Source organism: Cetorhinus maximus, chromosome 6, assembly GCF_964194155.1.
Source record: "Cetorhinus maximus chromosome 6, sCetMax3.hap1.1, whole genome shotgun sequence".
Classification (NCBI taxonomy): Eukaryota; Metazoa; Chordata; class Chondrichthyes; order Lamniformes; family Cetorhinidae; genus Cetorhinus; species Cetorhinus maximus.
The window spans coordinates 53,320,820-53,346,185 of NC_135884.1; the positions used below are offsets into that span (position 1 = coordinate 53,320,820).

At 41.1% G+C, this 25,366-nt stretch overlaps 1 protein-coding gene and 1 long non-coding RNA gene across 5 annotated transcripts in view; one reads left to right on the forward strand and one right to left on the reverse strand.

The window, feature by feature from the left end:
* The window catches only part of LOC144681767 (uncharacterized), a 45,939-nt gene extending 28,494 nt beyond the window's left edge, over nt 1-17,445 (forward strand). The window contains exons 2-3 of the long non-coding RNA XR_013576848.1: nt 17,267-17,324; nt 17,419-17,445. This is a non-coding gene — a long non-coding RNA (uncharacterized LOC144681767). The remainder of the gene's footprint in view (nt 1-17,266; nt 17,325-17,418) is intronic.
* LOC144681763 (contactin-4-like) overlaps nt 1-25,366 on the reverse strand; it is a 1,677,954-nt gene that overhangs the window by 1,069,284 nt on the left and 583,304 nt on the right. The window lies entirely within an intron of this gene.

The following is a 25,366-nucleotide window of genomic DNA, read 5'->3' on the forward strand; positions in this document are numbered from 1 at the left end:
TGCAAATACCTTGAGATTAAATTTGAATTAAATTTGTTTTAAAATGACCAGATATTTAAATGAAAGCTTTCACATGTTCACAGATTTTCATATTCTTCACCCAACACCATGAAAATTTATAGACTTAAAATGGACAAACCACCTGGCAAGATTTACAAAGCAGCTGTTTTTTTCTGTTTCATTGACCCTGGAATTTTCTGTGCTCAGAAATTAAAAGTCTTAATCGTAGAATCACAGAAGGCGGCCATTTGGTCCATTGTGACTGGGCTGGTTCTTTGAAAGAGCTATCCAATTAATCCCACTGTCAGCTCTCTCCCCATAACCCTGCAATTTTTTCCCCTCTAAGTATTTATTCAATTCCTTTTTGCAAGTCACGATTAAATCTGTTTCCATCATAGTTTCAGGCAGTGCATTTCAGATCAGAACAACTCGCATATAAGATGTTCTCCTTATTAACATTCACTAAACTGAAATTGGAGGTTCCGTTGATGGTTGAACTGAGTTTTTCAGATTTGGTGTTGGACTTATTCATTGCCCTGATGTTTTGACTTAATAGTGCTAAAACATTTTATTTTTTTATTAATTTCTTCTGAATTTCCTTGTTTTTCTGAGTTGGGGGTTCTTCAGATCCCTTCCATTGCTACAAGGAAATGCAAGGACAAACCTCCAATTTCCCCTCCTCCCTCATCGGAAAGCACTTGAGCTCAACATGGAGAGGTTATGACTCCGTCCGTGTAATCGTTGTATAGATGTATGCACAATCCAACATACTGACAATTGTGTCTCAACATAATTAAGGCCCTACTAGATGATTTTCATGGAATCTGGAACTTCGAAAAAAATCATTTATGGGATATGGGCATCACTGGCTAGGACAGCATTTATTGCCCATCCCTAATTGCCCTTGAGAAGGTGAAGGTGAGCTGCCTTCTTGAACCACTGCAGTCCATGTGGTGTAGGTACACCCACAGTGCTGTTAGGGAGTTTCAGGTTTTCGACCCAGAAACAGTAAAGGAACGGCGATATATTTCTAAGTCGGGATGGTGAATGGCTTGGAGGGGAATTTATAGGTAGTCTGCTCCCCTTGTCCTTTGAGATAGTAGCAGTTGTGGGTTTGGAAGGTGCTGTCTCAGGAGCCTTGGTGAGTTCCTGCCGTGCATCTTGTAGATGGTACACACTGCTGCTACTGTGTGTCAGTGGTAGAGGGAGTGAATGTTTGTAGATGGGATGCCAATCAAGTGAGCTGCTTTGTCCTGGATGGTATCAAGCTTCTTGAGTGTTTTTGGAGCTGCACTCGTCCAGGCAAGTGGAGAGTATTCTATCAAACTCCTGACTTGTGCCTTGTAGATGGTGGACAGATTTTGGGGAGGTGAGCTACTTGCCACAAGATTCCTAGCCTCTGACCTGCTCTTCTGGCCACAGTATTTATATGGCCAGTCCAGTTCAGTTTCTGGTTGATGGTAACCCCCAGGATGTTGATAGTGGGGAATTCAGCGATGGTAATGCCATTGAAAGTCAAGGGGCAATGGTTAGATTCTCTCTTGTTGGAGATGGTCATTTCTTGGCACTTGTGTAGCACGAATGTTACTTGCCACTTGTCAGCCCAAGCCTGGACATCATGCAGGTCTTGCTGCATTTGGACAGAAAATGCTGGAAAAACTCAGCAGGTCTGGCAGCATCTGTGGAGAGAGAAACGGAGTTAACATTTCAAGTCTGTCTGATTCTTCTTCAGAAGGAGGAGTCATATGGACTGGAAACATCAACTCTGTTTCTCTCTCCACAGATGCTGCCAGACCTGCTGAGTTTTTCCAGCATTTTCTGTTTATATTTCAGATTTCCAGCATCCACAGTATTTTGCTTTTATATATTATATTGCTGTATTTGGACATGGGCTGCAACTTTTTAGTATCTGAGTCGTCGCGAATGGTGCTGAACATTGTGCAATCATCAGTGAGCATCCACACTTCTGACCTTATGATGGAAGGAAGGTCATTGATGAAGCAGCTCAAAGATGGTTGGGCCTAGGACACTACCCTGAGGAACTCCTGCAGTGATGTCCTGGAGCTGGGATGATTGACCTCCAACAACCACATTCAACTTCCTTTGTGCTAGGTATGACTCCAACCAGTGGAGAATTTTCCCGCTGATTCCTATTGACTCCAGGTGACTGGGTTTGTCCAGCAACGAATGAGATCGGCTCACCCTTTTTTAATTTTATTCCTCCTTTTCTTTGGCAAGTAGCCTAGCTCCTAATGTGGAATCAAATGCACTCTGTAGGCAATTAAAGGGAGAAATGCTTGAATAACTAATCTAATCTGCTAATAAAAGATTGTAAGAAAAAGTCAAGGAAGAGAAAGTTAACTCAACCCTTGTCCTTCTAGCATCGCCACTCACACAGCTCTGTATTTAGGTCTGTGTTATGTGTTACAATTCTTCTATTGCTACAAGTTGGGCAAAAATAATCCACCTTCAACTCCACTTTTAAATGGTAAATATTTCCATGGCTCCAATTTTGCACCAGTCATTCTCTTCAGTGACAGCTATCCACAAAGTTTTTACGTGCTCTTGGGCTGTGCTTCTTCTAATCCAGCATCTGATCCAACTCAGTGCCCTCTAAATAGGACTTGTGGTATCTATGAGCAAGGTAGGAATTTGCAAGACTCTTCAATCAATCAGATTGAAGAATCTGCACTGAGACACATCAAGCCTAAACCAGGAAGTATAAAGCAGCAAGAATAAATTGGATTGAGATTGTCTACAAACATTAAAATAAAAGTTAGTAAATACAGATAGGATTAAGAGAAAAATATTTTAAAAAGCACACAAAAGTAAGGAAAAACTACTTTAAAAAAAAATCTCCAACACTAATTGACTTCTGAAAGAATGAGACTATACATTACAGGGTTGTTTGGCAGTAATTATTACATACTACACCATTAAAAATTCACTTGTTTCATAATGTACCAGCACTAACTCTTTCTGGCATCTTTAGTGGGGTAGTAATGGGCAAGTACACCAAGTTTATGCAATTGATTTCGATGCTTAATTTATTGGTTAGGACAGTTACAGCACATCTTGTGGGAGAATGGGAGTATTTCTGACAGCAACTTCTGGATTTCTGTGTTCAATGCACATGTGCTAACACTAAGCTACTGCCTGATTAATGTCTGAATAACTTTTAGTGCTTCTAGCCTTCCATTATTCCTGTTGCAAAACATGTTTATCAAACTTTTGAAAATCTGCACACACCTGTGAGTATTTTTCATGTTGTGAGTTTTAAGAAGATATTGAGACAAAGGGAAATATTTGTTTTACTATTTTACTGAGCATGAACCTTATAAATTTACAACACAGAAGGAAGTTAATCAGTCCTTCTTATCTTTGACAGCATTACCGAACTGATCTCACTGGAGAAGGTATAGAGGATGTTGCAAGGACTGGAAAATTGCAGCTATGTGGAAGGATTGAATAGGCTGGGGTTGTTCTCCTTGGAACAGGGGAGGCTGAGGGGAGATTTGAATGGGGTGTACAAAAATGTGAGGGGCCTAGATAGAGTGGATGGGAAGGACCTATTTACTTTAGCAGAGAGGTCAGTAACGAGGGGCAATAGATTTCAAGTGATTGGTAGAAAGATTAGATCGGAGATGAGGAAAAGGTTTTTCACTCAGAGGGTTGTGGGGGTCTGGAACTCACTCCTTGAAAGGGTAGCCGATGCAGAAACTCTCAACTCATTTAAAAGGTATCTGGATATACACCTCAAATGCCTGCAGGGCTATGGACCAAATGGTGGAGATGGGATTAAGCTGGGTGGCTTGTTTTCTGGCTGGCACAAACATGATGGGCTAAGAGGCCTCTTTCTGGGCTGTGAACTTTCTGTGACTCTATGATTCATTGCATGGCTGTTCCCTCATTTTCTTGCACCTTACTTTGTTTCCTATGGTTAGCCTTTTTTTCCTTAAAAAGAATGATGATTTCTTTTTCAAAATTTCCCTCATGGTCTACTAACAACTAATCTCTTCTCTCATTCTCTTCATTACTATTTTAAATTGATGAGCTTCTTAATGTTGACTTTTCAGCCAGCAAGAGTAACCTTTACCTCTTCATCCTATCAAATCCATTAATGATTTGGAAACTATCAAGAAAAATAATTCTTCTCCAACAGGTGTTTATATTTTAATCCAGAATTGGGATGGGGAAACTAAATATATTAATTTGAGCAGCTAATTAATACACAATAAAATTAAAATTGAAACAGATATTTTAATTTTCAGCAATTATAACCTCTGTAATGTGTTTTTAGAAATTTTCACAGTAATGCTGATAATGAGCAGATACAAACTTAAGCCTTCTAACTTCATAGTGTTTTCACAACTAAGTCGTTATAGTCTCTGTTTATTTCTGTGGAAAACACTAAATGTTACATGAAAGTTTCATTACTGGCACAGCATGATCCAGCTTGCTGCATTGGATTTTCAATTATGTTTATAATAATCAGTGGGACACAGTTGTAGGTCAGGATATCATAAAGTTCAACTTAACTGTTCATTTTCAAGGGTAGCTTTAGGCTGTAAACAACTTTTACCTAACATCATACTTAGCAGTATTTCTCTGATATCTCGTTCATGGTAACTTCATTTTCTGCAATGTTAGACAGGTTTCCAAATAGATGTTTTCTCCTTACTGACATAGTCATTGCTTGCTCTGGAGAGGTGGTCTCATCACCAGACAATAATGGATCAATGAATCACTGACCTCTACCTCGCGGAGGCTGAGCGTCAACTCGCAGACACTTCCTCCTACCTCTCCCTGGACCATGACCCCACCACTGAACATCAAGCCATTGTTTCCAGGACTGTCACTGACCTCATCTCCTCTGGAGATCTTCCTCCCACAGCTTCCAACCTGATAGTCGCCCAACCTTGGATGGCCCGCTTCTACCTCCTACCCAAAATCCACAAACAGAACTGGCCCGGCAGACCGATCGTGTCAGCCTGTTCCTGCCCCATGGAACTCATTTCTCGTTATCTTGACTCCCTTCTCTCTCCCCTTGTCCAGTCCCTTCCTACCTACATCCGTGATTCCTCTGACACCTTACGTCACATCAACAATTTCCAGTTCCCTGGCCCCAACCGCTTCCTCTTCACCATGGATGTCCAATCCCTCTACACCTCCATCCCCCACCAGGATGGTCTGAGGGCCCTTAGCTTCTTCCTTGAACAGAGGCCCCAACAATCCCCATCCACCACTACTCTCCTCCATCTGGCTGAACTTGTTCTCACACTTTCTCCTTTAACTCCTCTCACTTCCTCCAAATAAAAGGTGTGGCTATGGGTACCCGCATGGGCCCCAGCTATGCCTGTCTCTTTATGGGGTATGTGGAACATTCATTGTTCCAGTCCTACTCCGGCCCCCTCCCACAACTCTTTCTCCAGTACATCGATGATTACTTCGGTGCGGCTTCATGCTCTCATCTGGACCTGGAAAAATGTATTAATTTTGCTTCCAATCTCCACCCCTCCATCATTTTCACATGGTCCATCTCTGACACTTCCCTTCCCTTCCTTGACCTCTCTGTCTCAATTTCTGATGATAGACTGTCCACCAATATCCATTACAAGCCTACCGACTCCCACAGCTACCTCGACTACAGCTCCTCACACCCCGCTTCCTGTAAGGACTCCATCCCATTCTCTCAGTTCCTTTGCCTCCGTCGCATCTGTTCTGATGATGCTACCTTCAAAAACAGTTCCTCTGACATGTCCTCCTTCTTCCTTAACCGAGGTTTTCCACCCACGGTCGTTGACAGGGCCCTCAACCGTGTCCGGCCCATCTCCCGCGCATCCGCCCTCACGCCTTCTCCTCCCTCCCAGAAACATGATAGGGTCCCCCTTGTCCTTACTGATCACCCCATCAGCCTCCGCATTCAAAGGATCATCCTCCGCCATTTGCGCCAACTCCAGCATGATGCCACCACCAAACACATCTTCCCTTCACCCCGCCTGGCGGCATTCCGTAGGGATCGTTCCCTCCGGGACACCCTAGTCCACTCCTCCATCACCCCCTATTCCTCAACCCCCACCTATGGCACCTCCCCATGCCCACGCAGAAGATGCAACACCTGCCCCTTCACTTCCTCTCTCCTCACCATCCAAGGGCCCAAACACTCCTTTCAAGTGAAGCAGCATTTCACATGCATTTCCCCTAACTTAATCTACTGCATTCGTTGCTCCCAATGCGGTCTCCTCTACATTGGAGAGACCAAATGCCAACTGGGCGACCGCTTTGCAGAACACCTGCGGTCTGTCCGCAAGAAAAACCCAAACCTCCCTGTCGCTTGCCATTTTAACACGCCACCCTGCTCTCTTGCCCACATGTCTGTCCTTGGCTTGCTGCATTGTTCCAGTGAAGCCCAACACAAACTGGAGGAACAGCACCTCATCTTCCGATTAGGCACTTTATAGCCTTCCGGGCTGAATATTGAATTCAACAACTTTAGATCTTAAACTCCCTCCCCCATCCCCACCCCCTTCCCGTTTCTTCCCCCTCCCTTTTGTTTTTTCCAATAATTTATATAGATTTTTCTTTTCCCACCTATTTCCATTATTTTTAAATCTATAACTGTAATACCCTGTCGTCAGTCTTTCCACCCCACCCCCACTAGAGCTGTACCTTGAGTGTCCTGCCATCCATTCTTAATTAGCACATTTTCTTACCACCTTTAACACCCCTTAGTTCCTTTTGTCTGTGACATCTTTTGATTATCTGCTCCTATCACTGCTTACTTGTCTCTACTACCCCACCCCCCCCAACTTCTCCCCCCCCCCCACCCCACCCCACCCCCAACCTTAAACCAGCTTATATTTCACCCCTCTCCTAACTTTACTCAGTTCTGCCGAAGGGTCATGAGGACTCGAAACGTCAACTCATTTCTTCTCCGCCGATGCTGCCAGACCTACTGAGTTTTTCCAGGTAATTCTGTTTTTGTTTTTAATAATGGATCAATGTTTAATAATGTTAGCTGAAGTATGCCACCAGCAAAAGAGGAAACACTTTACCAATTGTGACTGGACAGATATAATGCATATAGTGTGCGTGCATGTGCAATCGAAAAATTGACTTCAAATATAGTCAGCAAAAGGCAGTGGGATGCCACGATCCATGAACTAGAAGCAAAAAATGGAATATCTGTATGCAGAAGATATGAATCCCAGATAGTTTTTCAACACAGGATGTCAAATGCCCAATCCTTCGTTGTGTATCCTTGTCCTTGATGGGCAAGGTAAGGTAACTTCTTTCCTGTGTGTGTGGCCTCCATAGTCAACTTCTAATTTAACAGGAACAAGTTTTGTTGCTTCATTATCTAAAAGCTTGACTAGACACAAGTTTTCATCCCCAGCAGCACATTTTCATGGACATTGGATACACTGTGACAAATGCATCTTTTATATTTTACCTTAAGTTAAAAATCAGCAAAAGTCAATAAAAATCAGTAAAATGACAAAGCTCTTCAGTAGGCCAATTACAGCTGTCACCATTGGGATAGGATGCAACCATGTCACAGAGCTGATAAATCAAGAGAATAACTCCAGTTGTTTCTTATTTTTCTGTGATGACTTTAATTCAAAGTGACAGAAATTAAGTTCATTTTTTAAAAATAAGGCCTGTGAAAATTTCTTTACATAAATCCATGGGCTCAGCTATTAGGTAAAATGTCCTTTACCAAACTAAGTCTTATCCAAAAATGTAATAATACCTTAAAGTTCAGTGTCACTTCACAATAAAACCTGGAAAGTAGATATTGGGCTGCATAATATGGGGGTGGGGGTGGGGGTGGGGAATTGGGGGGAAGGCAGCTCACTCAACACCAACTCACCCACAGTCATGACACACTGCAAACGGATTAAATAGCCTGCCAGTGGGACTTCTATCTGACTGACAGCTCCAGCAGTCCCAACAGTGCCTAGACCGCATTAGTGGGCACTGCCAAGACTGCAAGCAGATGCCATGGATCCCAGAGCAAGGTAAAGCCGGGGTCTTGGGTGAGAGGGCTTGGGCAGTTAGGGAGGGGGGCGGAGGGGGGGGTGATAGGTTTTGATGAGCAGATGGGTAGGAAGAAAAGGGGGTGAATTATGATAGGGGTCTCCCCCCTGACGCACAAAGGACACCCCCTGAAAATAGTACCTCCCCTTCCTTCCCACCGTTTAATTAAAAAAATACAGCTTGCCCACTCCCTCCCGCCTGCCCACACCAACCATGTTGTGGCATGGGCAGTGTATTATTGGGGTCAATTGGCTTGTTAATCCTTGGTTATATATTTAAAATATGGTGCGTGGGCTGCCGATTTCGGTGCACAATCTGCCTCGTGTATTAAGAGGGTGAGTACGGAGATGGGTGGGAAGGCGTTGGGGTTGACACCCACCTAATTTAACGGTCCCCCTGCCGAAAACATGCCTGGCAAAGGCATGTAAAATCCAGTCTTAAATGTTTTATAGAACAAATAGTCATTAATAAAATGGATATTATCATGTACAATTCTGGTTACCATAATATAAAAAAATGGAGAGGAACTGGAGAGGGTCCAAAAGAAGATTTACAAGGAGGATACTGGAAATGCAGGGGTATAACTATCAGGAAAGATGAACAGGCAGGGTCTCTTTTCTCTTAAAAGAAGTAGGTGAGGAGCGGCCTAATAAAGCTTTTTAAAATTATGAAAGGTTTTGATAGAGTAGACACAGAGAGAGTGAGAAGAATTTTAAACTGATGGACCCTGCCAATGCAGGGGGATTTATAGTGAGTCAGAACAGTTTTGGCAGCTTCAGTGCGTTTTTCTGACGCTCCTTAAATGAGCCATGGCATGAACATCCCACCTGCAGGTTCTGCAGTCAGTGGGCAGGATGATGCATCGGATCTGTCAAAGGGAAGGTTTTGGATTAACGGGACTTCAGAAGGGGTCAGAAAGGCTCAGCAGAACATGGGCCAGAATATTGCCGTCGGTGTGCAGGGGCGGGCCCGACATGCCGACGCGCAAAATGATGCGTCCCGACGTCATCGTGCGTCATTTAGATCTTTCATTCAGCAGGCGCACGCCAGAGGCGGCTGCGCACCCGCCAAACTGTCAACGGCCTTTTAAGGCCATTAAAAAACCAATTAAAGTTGTGAACACCACTGCCCGTCCAACCTTAAGGTTGGCGGGCAGGCGAAGAGCCCAAGCGGCCTTCGCGTTTTTTTAGGAAACCTCATTCACAAGCGGGATGAGGTTTCCTAAAGTTTTTATTGATTAAATGATAAAATTTTCCTAAATGTAAAAAGATTTCCCAGCTGCGCGCATGCACGAAGGAGCGCAGGCTCCGACACTCCCTCCTCCCCCTGCCCGCACAGGCAGCACTGAGCGCTACTGTCTGTGCCTCACATTGGGCGAACCAATTAAGGTTAAATGGTGGTGTACAGCTGATCACGGGCGACAATCGGCTCCATATCTGCCCCACCCGTTCCTGCCCAGCCCGCCCGACACAGGTAAGCTTCTGGCCATGGATTTTTGAGTCAGAAGAAACCACAGGAATGGAGAGAAGATCCAGGAAGGCTGCTCCTCGGGTCTCACTCTTAACTGAGGTACTGCACTGGGGTCTGAGGGACTGCAGTGAGGTGATCTTTCCTAAGGAGCGGAAGGCCCCATCAAGCAAGCAGACATCAATGGATGAGGCTGAGGGAGTCAGCACTATAACACCCTCCTGCAGGCTCTTCAACCTGAAGTCAGGACTTCAGAAGGGCAATTAAGCTGAGTGTCACAGTACTTTCAAGTGTCAAACCCAACATTCTGACTTCACCTTGCACAGCATTCCTCAAAAAAACGCACCTTGCAGCTTGACTCATTCCTTTCTCTCCAGGCACATCTCATTCCCATCTGAGTAGCCAACACACAAATATACACACACACATCATATTGCCCTCTTACACCCATCCCCCAGAGTCACTCTCCACAAATGCTGCCCATACAAGTCAAAAATGACACTCACACTTTTCTGCTTTCTTTCCTTACAGGAAAAGAGATTGCACAACTTTGGGAAGAGGCAGAGGCCCAGGTGGGGTGGCCCTGCAGTGTGACCCAGCTTGACGACCACTGACAATGCTTGTCGACCTGGTCCACTGGAAAGAAAGTATTGTTCCAAGAGGCTGTAGATGTCAACAAAGATCTGCTGTGAAAGCCTGAGCCTTCTGAGGCACTGGTACTCATACCACAGAGCTGATCCTCTGCATTTAAACACTGTGTTGGGAGGCCTCGCCTCCTTGGAGCTGAATCTCCGTTTCCATCCTCTTTGCAATGTGGAGTGGCATCTGGCTCAGAAGAAGGCATCTGTTGTTGCTGATGTTGCTGCTACCACTGTTACTGCTCCTCCTGTTCTTCATCAGAGGTGCAAAGTGCAGTTGCATAACCTGCTCCCATGATGTGATGAAGCCTGACAGCGGGAAAGTTCAGCTGAAGGTGAGTGAAGTGCAAGGCAGGTGAAGTGATTTGAAAAAATTCACCTGTAAAACAGTGACAGTGAAGAAGTGCTATGAAAAGCAACCTCTCGCCTGGTCCTGGCTGGAGCTCTTCACTTTTATCGATCAAAGGATTCCCAGCCTGTCAGTTTCATTAAAGCTCTTCCTGCCCTGTGATCTCCTTGGTGACTCTCAGATGCCCTGATAGCTCGGGAAATAGTTCAGCTGGCTGTTAAAACCAGAATGCTTGGTTAAAACAGTATTTAGTTACCTTTCTGGAATATTTAAATTACTCACCTGACTGCTCCAAGGGGGTTCCCTGCTCACCCACCGGGATGAAATGTGGATATGAGCAGGATGGTGTCAGGATCCCAACACAACATTATCGTTAGAGGATTTAGCTCCCTGCAAACACAAAAACCCTCTTTCCATTGCCTGTGAAAATTCTTCCAATGTTTCCACTTGTGGGGAACAGCAAAACTATAGGCTATCATAATAAGGTAGTAAACAAGAAATCAAATAAGGAATTCAGTATTACGCATCTTATCCACATGGTGAAGGAGAGCAGAAATTTCCATTCTTATTCAGTTTTAGATTTATTCACATAGTGAAAATGGAAAGCGCCTAACTCTCCAATCTGCTACCAGTGTCAATAAATGTATTTTTATATGCGCACACGTAATTACCATATGACTGCCCCACCTGTATATACTTAACCTTAATGAAGACTCATTTCTTAAACTAACACTGAAATAATATTCACAAACAATATGTCAAAACAAATTGAAGGAAGTTTTTTCCATATTCTCTGAAAGCATCACATTGCAAAACATTCTCTTCCAAGATCCCCAATAATCTTTTGGTACAAGCACTCCTTTTCCTGAAACAATCTGATAATTAATGACTTGCATTAACTCATTTGATCTTTTTTTCTAACGTTTGTTTCATGCTAGCAAATTCAATTTTCAATGTTTTTTTTTCACTTACACTGTTTGTCAAGTGAATGTTATCCCACAAGGAACCATTATAATGTTCAATGGGCAAACTGGTTTCAGTACACCCCTTATATAGATTATATAGAATTTCCCCTAAAATATTTGACAAATAGTATCCCGTATCCACTGCTTCCACAAGAGCCAGTGTTTCTGCAGCTGAAGTGCCTTTAACAACCCTTTTATTTATTTTCTTAGCTTCCCTAAATTCCCAGGCTAAAGGACAACTTTTTCCATTTTCATTCACCAAAAATGTTATGTAATCCACTGCACTTGTATACCCACCAAGAAAACTGGCATGAGAAGCATCACTGAAAACAACTAATTACACATTCTTTTGGTCACCCAAGGATGGAAGCTTAATTATGCATTTCTCTATACTTAATTTTTAAAATGTTTTATTTGCTCTTAAAAATCCTCAACTTTAGGGTACTTCATCGCAGTACTTAGTTCCAATACTTTAAGGCTATCATCTGTTCTTGTCTGACTGCATAACTAATTCCACTGACCAATCAAGCTTCATGACTGTTCTGTTTCATGTGACATCATGTTTATGTGATGGCCTAGTGTGATTAACCATGACAGGACTAACACTCGCTAAATAAAATTACTGATTCAAAGTTACTCCAGGCCTATTCTGTTTAAAAGTCCCCGAAGCCTGACTTCCAATCTTAAATTCAACTTTAATCTTATTAATAACACGTTTCTCAAATTCCACAGTACCACCCCACAAGAAATCATCAACATGCATTGTGAAGATGCATCTTTCGGTTATTTCAGAAACACTTCTCTGAAATTTTTCACCCTGCGGAAATATTGGCTGGGATTTTCTGGCCCCATTGTGGCGGGACCCGCCGTGGGAGATTCGGCGGCACAGCCAAAAGTCCACTGACTTTCCGTGGTACCAGACGATCCCAACGGCAGGTGGGGGCGGAAAATCCCGTCCATAGCTTTTATGTCAATTCATCTACACTATCACAGTTATGTGGCCAAAAGGGCTAAAAAGACTTTCAGGATTACTTTTTCTGCTGTGTTAGAGTCCACTCTAACATCTGTATTGACCAGTCACTCTTCAAAACCCTGAGCTACTCACTTTAGCCTTTTGAGTCCCAACTGCAAGGACCTTTTCCGTACAAATTCATCTATGTGACAAGGCTGGTATGCCTCTATCTAATACTTCAGAATAAACTCCAAATCCCTTCCAACCCTCTAATTCCTTTTGTTTTGCCTCTCTTATTGCTTTTCTCTCCAGTTTATTGGCAGCCACCTAAACCCCATAGTCATGAGTACTTCTGCTTCTAGTCCTATCTCAAGACTGTTCTGTAGCCCACCTTTCTTTGTGTAATCTTTATTCAAGCTGCAGCCTGTACTTGCACTTTGATGTCTTCGGGACTACTACTGAAAGATCTCTTTCTTGCATGGTTGGAGACTCTTTCTCCGCTACGTGAACATTTTCTAATGGAAGGGTCACTCTCAGGCGCACTATTAGAACTTGCATTTTGCTTTCTTACTTTCTATTCTTTTACCACATTCTGCCAGTCCAAAGACCTCAGTTATTGACCATCATCTTGAATATGTAACCGGTATTTAAACTTGCCAGTAGCTTTTCCTACACATCCCACAATTCTTGCATCCCTCCATTCACTGGACGCTTCTGGAACATACGTCACTTTAGGTAGTTGGCCTTTGGAAGTGAGTGCCTTTTACTGTGCATTTTGATCACTCAGCCTACCATTATTCAGTCCATGATTAATTGCATTCTGTTTCTCAAGCGTGTCATTGCAAGCCACATGTGTATGAGAGTTACAGGGTGCCTCATCACTTTTTATCAGCTGCTCAGAATCTGAGTGTTTGTAATCAATCCTGATTAACCATGAGGAATGAGCCTTAATAGTTTGATTACCACTGTTTTACCATCACATCCTATCACCTTACTAGGACCTTTTCATTCCTTTGGCCCTCTTTTTTTAAAAAACACCATACACACAGAATTAAAGTCTATCTTGGATGGTCTTATGCATGCCTCAGAGCTCTCCAAATTTCTCCAAGCCCTCAGCCTTAATGAAAGCCTCCCTCCCTTCATGTAAAGCATTCAAATGTGCAGAAAAATGGAACTAATCATAGTCCTCTCTGGGGCAGGGGGACTGTTGCCTACCACAGAGGGTATTTTGGGGTTCCTCGCAGAGACCAATCGGTAGGGATTATATCCTCCAACCATCTGAAGCAAATTCATCGCATGAACCACCAATGCCAGTGTAGTTGTCAACTTGCAGTTTGGTTGATCTGCTAAGATTTTGTGCAGCATTTCATCTATCACTGCATGATTCCTTTCACAGAGTCCATTGCTGAAAGGATTTTAGATGTGGTATGCATAACTACAATGTTCATGTTTTCACGCATGTCTCTAAAATTATCATGAACAACAGTTCTACTCAGAACTTGGTTGTATGGCAGAATTTTCGGGTCGGCGGGCGGCTGCGATCGGCGGGCCTGGGAGCAGCCGGGGAACAGGCCACCACTTGCGATCGGCCCCTGACCGCGATTTCACACCGGCTGGCCATCTTGAAAGGCACGCTGAAAGGCTCAGCACTGCTGGGGTGGGCGGGAAGAGGGCAAGCGCTGAAGTCAGCGTGGGTGTGGGGGAACACGAAATGAAAGCTCCTTGAAGGCAGAGAGCTGCCTCAGGGGGCTGATGAATTTAAAATTAATAAAGACAGAATTTAAAATCTGGAAAAAATGTCCATGCATTAGAATGATTGGACGTTATAATAAATCTGTGCGTATTTTTTTTTTAGTTTAATTACGGAAACCTTATCCATCCCCCGTAAGGTTGGACGGCAGCAAAAAATCCCTGTTAATTGATACTTTAATGACCTTAATCAGCCTCTTAATTGTCGGCAGGCAAGCTGCTGACTTTTGCGTGCGCCTACCAATGGAAATATCGTGCAAGTGCGCAATGATATCGGGACACCTGCCCGACGTCATCGCGCGCTATTTCATGCTTGAGCGTGTCAGGCGTGTACCTGCATGCTAAGCAGAAAATTCTGCTCTGTCAGAAATTGATATATTCCAAAATTATATAGTTTTTCTAGAAACAACTTCACAAGCTTTTTTTAAACAAATGGCATTGTCTATAAATAATTAGGCTGATGTTTTCTGAGGCAGATGTTTCAGCTTTTAGTGCTAAATCCTGGTATGTTTGACAGTTCTAGACTAATTAGAAGAGGTGCTTAGATACAGTGTGCCAACACCTTATTGTTTTAAAATCATATCTTTTACACTAAAAGGATATGTTATGATCTTGAATCTCATAAATGTTCAGTGTAGTGTGTCTCTGGTTCTAGTGTAACCAGTGAGATGTAATTACCGTACACTAAGCATTCAAACACTTTTAACACTTTAAAGTTCAATTAGGTGACCCCTCAATCTTCTAACCTCAAAAGATTACAATCCAAGTTAATGCGACCTCATGATTTAACCCTGTAAACCCAGGTATCATTGCTGTATATCAGTGCAATATTTCCTTAAAAGCCTGAGGTGCTCAGAACTGAAATTTCCAGCAACTAGTTAATGCAGTATATTTTTAAAATAATACTTCTTTTAAATGACAATTTACTTAGTAGATAGATAAAACCAAACAATTAAGAGTTTAGTTGCTGGAATTATAGCAAGGAACATTTTTCAATTACCTATTTATAAATCAGTGTCTGCCCCTAGAGCACTGTGAATGGCCATCATTAAGTCATTCTGCCAAACCTACTTTGCTTTCCAATTAAGAAACACCAAACTCTGTGCAGCGTGCCTAAATGTAGCTGCACAAAGCTCTTGTGTATATTTTGAAATGTACATTACAAAGAGCTAGATTAGAGAGGAGGAAGTTGTGCTTCAGTTATATACAGAATTGGTCAGACCACCATCTGGAGTACTGTGTTCAGTTCTGAGCACCTCAGGCTTTTAAGGAAATATTGCACTGATATACCGCAATGATTCCTGGGTTTACAGGGTTAAATCATGAGGTCGCATAAACTTGGATTGTAATCTTTTGAGGTTAGAAGATTGAGGGGTCATCTAATTGAACTTTAAAATGTTTAAAGTGTTTGAATAGGCATACAGAGATAAAACTATGTCCTATTTATGGGGAGAGGTGTGGTGGAGGGAGTCCAGAATGAGGGGACATCATCTTAAAATAAGAACCAGACGATAGATCAGGGAAACCGGTGAACACTTTTTCACACAAAAGTCAGTTGAAATCTTAAATTATTTTCCCCTAGGAGAATAAATTGACATTGGTCAGGCTGTAGAAATAATGGAAGAACTGTGCTTCCATGTTCAGCCTGGGTCCACTTCTGCTCTCAGTATATATAAACATGATTTAGGCTTGGGTATAACAGAACAAAGAGTGTTGTTGGAACATGGGATGCTTTGCTATGGCAATGGTTGAGGCAGAAATTGTTGCATCTTTCAAGGCAAGATTAGATAAATATTTCAAACAGAGGTAAAATGTAAGGGTGTGAGATTAATTTTGGACTGCTCTCACAAAGAACCAGCACAGATATGATGGCTGGATGGCCTCCTTCGGGGCTGTAAACTTCTATGATTCAACAGATATACTTTAATTGATGTGAAATTATCAAACCATGATACAGAAACTGTTTTGCAGCAATGAAACACATGTATAAATGCACCAGAATGTCACTAACACTGTTCATCAGTAATATCTTGGACGTTTTGGAAAACAGTTGAAGCTTTGTAAAAGCTTTGACAGCTGCACACAACTTTGAAAAGGGCAAATCACACCGCTTATTGCCCAATCTGCATGCCTATACTTGAGAAAGATTTGAACTTAAACTAGGTTATTAAAACGTAATTTATTTTCAACTACTGCAAAGAGCAAGGTTACCGAGATTAATAAACCTTTTTTGAGTTGACCATCAATCATGAGATTTAGGTTTGTCATTGCTTATGCTTATTATAAAAATGTGAAACATGCATATCTTCAATACAATGACTTAGGTGGTGGCGCTCTGTCATTAACACAAGGAATTGAAGCCTATGAAATATATTTCAACATTAATATATGTCTTTGTTAATATTATTCATTAATTTTTTTGTAAACAACTCTTTGAAATGATTAATCTGTAACAATTTCTGACTTGTCAAGTGTAACAAATTCTTCGTGTGCCAAAACAGGTCACAAAAAATCATTTGATTTTTTGTTAATAAATTCTGTTAAATTATTCATCACTTGAATTGAAAGTGCCGAATAATTACTCTGCGGCAGTAAATCAGATGAAAAGTTGCCTTGCATGGCAAGGAGTGTTATCCAAGGCTAAACATGTGGATTGTAATGAGGATTGATTTTTATTTGAAATTATTACCTTCTTTCCAACATTCTATAAATCTTTGGAGTCCTAGTCGTCTGTTTGTTGTTTTAGCATGCCAGGCATGTTTTTCCAATAGAAATGTAACTAATACTCCAGCAAAACAGTTCAAAATCAATCTTTTTTTTTAAATCTTAAAAACATGTCATTTTTTCTAATGACCATGTCTTCTTCGTAGGATATGCAATAATTTGAGATAATTGGTGAATATTTACAAGATTGGCAAATGCTTCCAAGGGGTCCTGAAATGAATGTTTGGTGTGATGGAAGGGTTTCCCAAAATAAAGGCGAATATGGTTAACCTGCTTCAAAGTACAAATTGACAAATGTTGTGGGAGTATGAAGATAAGAGAGAAAATGTTTCACAGTCAATTAGTTAACTTTACTAATCCCCTGAACAAATTTATTTCACAGGACAGAAGATGAGCAATGCCTTCTAGATGCAACATGATACAATGAATAGACCACTAAGGTAACATTTTGTTCATTTCAAACTATTCCAAATTATAAGAGGAAATTTGACAAAGCTTGAAATCATACTAAATTCCTGTTTCAAACATTTACAGGTTTCTTGGATCTACTGATCATTGGAAAGGGTGGTGAGGTTGTGAGGTGGGGCGGTGGTGTTGGGGACAGCCTGAAGAACAAAGGCTGAGGTAAGGACAAGAAGGGTCTTGGCTCAGAAGAGGAGGAGGTAGAATCAGTATGGATGAAGCAGGTTTAACAAGGATCAGAAAACAATGGGGAGAGTTATTTATAGATTCCCAACAGTAACTATATCATTGGACAGAATATTAATAAGAAATAAGAGGAACTTCTAACAAAGGCAATGCAATACTCATGAGGGGAATTGAACCTTCATACTGAATGGACAAATCAAATCGCCAAAAATAGTTTGGAAGATGAGCTTATGGATGCATTTAAGACAGTTTTCTATAACAACACATTGTGGAATCAACCAACGAGGCAATTTTAGATCTTGTTATGTGTCACAGGGTTAATTAGTAATCTCTTGTAAGGGATCCCCTGGGAAGGAATGATCATAGTATGATGAATTTCACACAGAGTTTGAGGGTGACGTATGCAAGTCCAAAGCAATGGTAATGAGCTTAAATAAAGGCAATTACGTAGGTATGAGGTGCAAGTTGGCAAAGGTCAATTGGGAAATTAGATTAAAAGATACGATAGTAGATGAACATAATAGGGAACACAAATACCAGAAATAATGGGGAACCAAAGGTCAGATGAGAATGAGGAGCTTAACATAATTATATTAGTAAACAAAAAATAGTGGAGAAATGAATGGGAATAAAAGCCAATAAATTTGATGGCCCACAACCTAGGTTAGTAAAAGAGGTGGGTGCAGAGGTAATGGGTGGACTCGTTGTGATTTTCCAAAATTCTCTAGATTCTAGAACAGTCCCAGTGAATTGGAAGGTAGAAAATGCAACACCGATATTCACAAAAGGAGGGCAAGAGAAAAAGGCTCTTTAGGTCACTTAGCTTGACATTCGTCATCAGCAAAATGCTGGGATCCATTATTAAGGAAGTGGCAACAGTTCGCTTAGAAAATTATAGTATGATTAAGCATTGATTTATAAAAGGGAAATGATGTTTGCTGAATCTTTTAGAGTTTTTGAGGATGTAACAGTGGATGCAATATATTTGTTTTTTTAAAAGTGTTTGTTAAGGTACCACACAAAATGTTGCACAAAATAATAGACCAAGCGGCTGTGTGTTATATATTAGCATAGATTGAGGATTAGTTAAAGGCCAGAAAACAGAGTTGTAATAAATAGATCATTTCAAGCTGGCAGGTTCTTATTAGTGAGGGTGCCTCAAGGATCAGTGTTGATGCCTCAACTATTTACAATTAAAAGATACAACAGTAGATTAACATTGGTAAACATTTAAAGAAATATTTCATAATTCTTACCAAAATCTACATTCCATTGAGAAGAAAAACTTATACAGGAACAGAAATCCATCCATGGCTAAACCCGCCTTCTTTAGTTCAGAGGTTGGGAACCCCAATTCCTAATGATCTTCGGATCTTGTGCATATGCCGGGAACTGGCCGCGCATGTGCAGTACTACCTTTTTATGCTGTGCACCTGTGCAGAAGAAAGAAGAATGGTGCGAAAAAGACAGGTCAGGTGACCTGATACAGAGTGCCATTATCTGGTAGGTGTCCCAGGGAGCAGGACATGGGGGAGGGGGGGCACAGGGATAGGTCTCAAAAGGAAGCAAAGGATAAAAGACAGGGGACAGAAATTGGTCTCATTAAGTTTAAGCAAAGGAGCAGAGGAATAGGCTCTGAATCAAAGAAGAAGCTGCAGGGAGCAGACTTTAAGCAAAGTGGGCACGAGTGAAGCCCAGAAGATCTGAGAAAGCAGATGAAGATTGACGACTTCGTGCTGCAGGGCATTGGGGCAAAGGTACTCCTTTGGAGGAGTGGTGTTCTGCTTGGCCTGACCGAAGATCTGAAATTGTGCTTTGAAGGCGAAGCTTGAGTGTACTCAGAATCTGGGGGAAAGGAATCTTGGAAGGCAAGAGTGAAACCCTGCAAGATGGGTCATTGTTGAAGCTGTCTGAGTGGGAGTGACTTTTGGAGAGAATTCCAAGGCAAGGTCAACCAAGGTGCAGATTGGAAACCCTTGTGAGAAAGACAAAGTTTCAGTGAGATTGATTGGCTCACAATGTGACAAATGTCTAAGTGGGATGTTGAGAAGTCCATGGAATTTGTCACATCTGTCATTTTGTGTAGTGTGGTGTGTTCAACCACACTTTGCCTGTTAATTCACATGTACCTCATACTTATCCTGAATATTAGAGTATAAGATGGATATTGTACATTGTTTTATCTTTCTGAACTTGTATAGGAAAGTTTATTTTTCTTTGTTCCAAACCCGTGGAATCTTGTGGCTTTATTCACTTACCAAGCGTCTTGAATCTCAAACTTTATCTATTTTAAACAAAATGTTATTGGTCCCTAACCGGATCTTACCCTATGATCTGGGGTCTGGCCAAGGATAATAACACAGTCTATATTAATGGTTTAGGTGAAGAGACAGAGAGTAATGTATCTAAGTTTGCTGACAATATAAAGCTAGGTGGGAATGCAAGTTCTGAGGAGGATGCAAAGAGACCGCAAAGACAAATTGACAGGGCAACAAGGTGACAGATAGAATATAATGTAGGTAAATGTGAGGTTATTCACTTTGTTAAGAATAGAAAAGCAGAATATTTTTTTAAAAGCCATAAAACCTATAAATATTCATGTTCACAGGGTCTTGGGCGTACTCAAACAAGGAACAAGCATGAAGTTAGTATGCAAGTACAGCAAATAATTAGGAAGGAAAATGTCATGTTGGCCTTTATTGTAAGGGTGTTGGAGTATCAGGATAAGGAAGTCTTGTTGCAATTGTACAGGCATTAGTGAGACCATACATTGAGTGCTATATACAATGTTGGTCTCCGTAAGGAAGGATATTATTGCCTTAGAAGGAGTGCAGTAAAGATTCACCAGGTTGATTGCTGAGATAAGAGATTCATGAGATGAGATTATTCCCAATGAGGATAGATTGAGTAAAATGTACGTATACTCTATTTCATAGAATGATAGGTAATCTTATTGAAATAGATAAGATTTTGAGGGTGATTGACAGTATAAATGTTGAGAAGCTGCTTGCCCTAGTTAGAGAGTCCAGAACTAGGGGCATGGTCTCAGGATAAGGGCTTGGCCATTTGGGACCAGATGAAGAGAAATTTCTTCTCTCAGAGGGTTGTGAATCTTTGGAATTGTCTACCTCAGATGGCTGTGGATGCTCAATTGATAAGTACACTGAAGATGAAGATTGATACATTTTTGAACTTTAAGGAAATCACGGGACATGGAGGATTGGATGGGAAAGACATGTTAAGGTTAAGGTTGAGGATTAGCCATGATCTTAGTAAATGACATGGCAGGCTTAAGCAGCCATGTGACCTACTCTTGCTCCTATTTCTTAAATTCCTAATGCTGTTTTTTGGCTCAGTATTTATAACTGAGGTCAAGCAATGCAATCTCAGCTTTATTTGCATTTTAGGGAACAAATTATTCTGCAAAAACTTTACGTTTCTAGATAATTCAGATGGATTTTCCTCCTCCTATGCCTGTGTGTACTGCACATTACATACTGGGAAAATCAAGTTTGGATGAGAGCACATATTAAAGGAATCCACCCAATTTTCCTTCCAATCATTTAAATAATTGTGTGGGCTCCTTTCTTGATGTGGGCTCCCTCACACCTGACTTTTCCATACTTGTGCTCAAATTCGGCTTTCTTAGGTGCAGGGCCTACTCTTTTTCATGACATTTAATGGTACACAGCACTTATTCAGAAAGTTTGTCATTTTGATTTAATCTTGTCCAGTTCACTTCATTTACCACGGTTCTCACCTACATGATGTAACTTGGTAATGTCTTGGCCATTATTGGTAACCCCTAAAGGCATACTATTCTGTGAGGCCTTTAGATCTATTTTAAATCTATTTTAATAGTGATACTTTCCATCTAAACTAACATTATTGCTGCTAAAATAAAAGAATATCTGCTTGTTGTATGATGTTGTATATCACTGCCTGCCACTGTAATGTAAAGGTGCTTGGCAGAGCAAGGGTTCATATGGGACTGGAGAATAGCACTGCCCATGCTAAGATGCATAGACTCACATGGTAATAGACTGAGAGAACAATCTAGAGAGAACACTCTGGAACCAGCCTGCATGGAGGCAACAGCACCATGCATGACAGCAACCTGGGATCTGTAAATGCATTTAAAAGCTGATTGTTTTACTTTTAATGACATTTGTCGAAAGAGAAGACTAATAACAAAAGTTCACTCACCGACATAACCAATGTCTTTCTGCTCAACTTGTGCAGAGAACAGTCAAACATGGTTAATGCAATATAGGGCAAAAACAAAAATACCTGGAAAAACTCAGCAGGTCTGACAGCAACTGCAGAGAAGGATACAGTTAACGTTTCGAGTCCGAACAACTCTTCATCAGAACATCTAGCAGTATTTTGCTTTTATATCAGTATATAGGGCACTTGGCTGCCAATTAACAATCACATTTATCATGGTTCAGTATATTTAAGGGGAGTTTGTTGATTTAATGATGGTGTTCCTTATTCTGAAAAAAACATTTCAATTGCTGATTTTAACATTTTGAATGTATTGGAACATCTTGTCCCACTTAATTCAACAGATAAGTTCCACATTCAGTTGTATGAAGGAGAGAAAGTAATATTTATAATCAGTTTGAGTAGTATGTTGAGTGTTTAGACAGCAACAGGCCATTGTTGACCATGTTATCACCTTTGGAAAACAACAACTTATATAGCACCTTTAACATAATGAAATGTCCCAAGGCTCTTCACTGGAACATTAGAAGCAAAATTTGACACTAAAACACAAAGCAATATGAGGGCAGAGAGTCAAAAGCTTGATCAGAGAGATAAGTTTTAAGAGGCATCTTAAAGGAAGAAAGAAAGGTAGATAGGTGGAGAGGTTTAGGGTGGGAATTCCAGAGCTTTGGGCCTAGGCAGCTGAAGGTTTTTAAAAATCAGTAATCAATGAATATGATTTAAAACTGAAAAATTAATCCATGATCTAGCAAGGCATCAGGGAGCTTATCCTACACTACCTTCTCACATATTCTTGAATCTAGAAGTTAACCTTAAACAAGACTGAGTCTTTCCCTCACCAACAGTAATTCTGTGTAAATATTAACCTCCATGCAGTCACATGATTCACTTCATATATAAATAATCTGAAATATGTTTGAACTTATTTTTGTTCTTTAAGGTAGTGACAAGGATAATTTACATGGCAGATTCTCACAGTGAATAATGGAAAAGCGAGTAGGTAGTGTATGCTTCTAAAGCAACCTGCTTGATTTTCTTGTGCCAAGGGGCAGACCCTGGAAGCACGCTGAAAACCATGCTGCTGCTCTGGTCACACAATATTGTGCATGTTTGAACATAATTCAAAGCACAATCATTCTGCAGATTCCAAGTTATGTTCATTTTGTGGCTGCAGTCACAGTACAGTGAGGAGCAATGCTATCAATATCCCCCCCCAAGACTGAGTCATAGATATATCTTAAAAATAATTATTGATTTCAGAAGTTGTTCATAAATCATCCGTGCTTTACTTTTCACTGCTAACAACATCATGGAATCATAGAATTATGTAGCACAGAAGGATGCCATTCAACAGATCACGCCTATGGTGGCTCTCTGAAAGGACAATTAATCCCAGTCCCCTGCTCTTTCTCCATAGTCCTACAAATTTTTGCTTTTTAAGTTCCTATGGAATCTGCTTTGATCACCCTTTCAGTCAATGCATTCCAGATCATAATTTACTGAGGAGAAAAAATTGCTCATCTTCTGTTTTTTTTGTCAATTATCTTAAATCTGTTTCTTCTGGTCACTGACTCTCCCAGCCAATGGAAACAATTTCTCCATATCAAGGGCAGGATCTTCCCCCGGTTGGGGGGATTGTGCGGGAGCGAGCGCGAGTGGGCAGGTTCCCGATCGGCGCCCCACTTGGGGGCGCGCCGCCATTTTACGTGGGCAGGCCAATTAAGGGGGGCCCCCCGCTAGCCAAACAGAAGATTCTGCCCCAAGTCTATCAAAATCCCTCATATTTATGACCAGTGCTATTAAACTTCCACTTGACCTCCTCTGCTTCAGCTCTCACTCCAGATAATTGAAACTTGTCAGTCCTTGTATAAATGTAGTAATTCTGCTCTGCACCCACTCTAAAGCTTTGCTGTACTTTCTAAAATGTGCTGTCCAAAATCCAGAATTGGAGACAATACTCTAGCTAAGGTCTAACTATTGATTATATAATGGTTTACCAAAACTTCCCTTCTTTAGTAGCCCATGTCTTTATTTGCAATTTATAGAGATGCAATTATCATTTGACATTTAAATTAAATCTTACAATTGCAGTCTGTATAAATCAACAGATCATTGTGGGCTATATAAGTTTGTGGATTCATATGCCTCAGTTAGTTTAATGACGATCTCCAATATTTCTTAGATTGACACAGCACACTATCCTATTATAATCAAACCTTATTACAAGCCTTTACAAACAGGATATTGTTCCTTGAACCAGACAGAGGCTAAATTATGTTCAGTAAAGGAGCTCAAACCTTGATAAAAAATGGACCTTTGATAAGATCGACTTTACTAGACCCCATAGCAGAATTTTATGTCCCGCGGGCGGGCGTGCACATGCCCGACCCAATTGGGCATAAAATCATGTGAGAAGACGTCAGGCGAGCATCCCGACATCATCGCACAATATTTCACTCAGCGGGTACGCGCAAAAGTCAGAAGCGCATCCGCCGACAATTAAGAGGGTAATTAAGCCATTAACAGCACAATTGTCTATGGTTTCTTGTGGCCCGTCCAACCTTACAGTTGGCGGATGGGCCATTTGGACAGGCAGCCTTTGCATTTTTCATCAAACCTCATCCAGAGATGGGATGAAATTTCCGTTATGGAATAAAATAAAAATAAATATCTGCGGACAGCACTTTTATCAGCTATATTTTCAGTGATTATGATTTATGGACACTATTTTGCAGCTTTTAAAACCTATATTTTAGTATTTTCAGCTCTGCAGCTCCCTGAGGCAGCTGTCTGCCTTCAGGGAGCTTTCTCGCAGCATTCACCCACACCCATGGAAACACCATCACCTGCCCTCTTCCCACCCCGGTACCGCTGAGCTTTTCAGAATGTGTTTCACGCTGGCTGGCCATTAATTGGCCAGCCAGCGTGAAATCGCGATCAGGTGCCGATTGCTGTCGGGGGCCTGTTTCCCGACCGCTCCCAACCCGCTGATTGCGTGTGCCTGCCAAAGGTAAAATTCAGGCCCAGGAGTTTTGTAATAACATAGCCTGAACATAAGGACTTGGTAGCTGTAGTCTTCATTAATAGTACAATTACTATTGTACTAGTACAATTGCACAATAGCAAGTACAGACATAATCTTCTAATAAAAACTTCTTCAGTGAATTTGAATTATTTGTTTCTACATATATCCTCTATAGTACCATTGCAAACACTTGCAGACTTACTTAAAATGTCAGAGCATTGCTAAAGATACAATATAATTATCACAGACAAGCGTGGTTATGCTTGGATATACCCAAAAATAAATACTTTAATGTACAGTTTTCAGCACAACAAATATAAATCAGTAGCCAAAAAGTTGTTCTTGTTTCTCATGCCCAAACAAAACTTTCATATAAATAAATATATCTAAATAGCATACTGCATTTTCCTAAGCTACTTGGTGAATACAAAGGATTTGATCAAGCTCATTTGACCAAATATGGGTTTATGCTTCTGAGTTCTGCTAAATGTATTTTTTTTAATGAAATCACCACAGGAATATAATTAAAACAGTATGAACAACCACCCAATTTAAAACCAAATTCAACCTCTTCTGGAC